At 40.1% G+C, this 551-nt stretch overlaps 1 protein-coding gene across 1 annotated transcript in view; it reads left to right on the plus strand.

Annotated features, from left to right (window-relative positions):
• LOC119592449 (protein CEPU-1-like) overlaps positions 1 to 551 on the plus strand; it is a gene marked incomplete at its 5' end in the record, with an annotated part of 20,817 nt that overhangs the window by 2,468 nt on the left and 17,798 nt on the right.

Consider the following 551-nt stretch of genomic DNA (forward strand, 5'->3'; position numbering starts at 1 on the left):
AGGAAACTAACCATGTTTGCTCAAGGGAAGCCTCAAAAAGTCATCGACTGTTCTGACAGCTGGAAAGACACAAGACGGGTCCGAACAGGGAAATTCCAGGTGAATACATTACTATTCACCACAACCCTTCACTGAAACAAATAAAGATAATAGATAAAATGGACTGACAAAGAAAAATATCAAAATGTAATATAAAAAGAGAGAAATGGAGTAGAAATGGTGATCAGGGTAAACAAAATCACTGAAGGTCTACAATAAGCTGTTCTTTATCCCTTTCGGTCCGGCTCTCGAGGAGTCCTTCTCTTATCCTTCTCTCATCCTGGGATAGACGTACAAGAAGGAGCGCCGGGGTGGATCCTTATATCCTTAAATACACTCTTGCAATAAACAACGTTAATTTTCCGCCAAAATTTCGACCAAAACCATACGACACTGTAAAACTTGTTTGCTCTTCATGCGCCTCGCTGCTAAAAGTTTTCCCATTTGTGGGTTTACAGATAATAGTAAAGCGATCCGTTCTATATCCCTTTTAACGATAATGGTTTTCGGCG

The sequence above is a fragment of the Penaeus monodon genome, chromosome 30 (assembly GCF_015228065.2).
Source record: "Penaeus monodon isolate SGIC_2016 chromosome 30, NSTDA_Pmon_1, whole genome shotgun sequence".
Classification (NCBI taxonomy): domain Eukaryota; kingdom Metazoa; phylum Arthropoda; class Malacostraca; order Decapoda; family Penaeidae; genus Penaeus; species Penaeus monodon.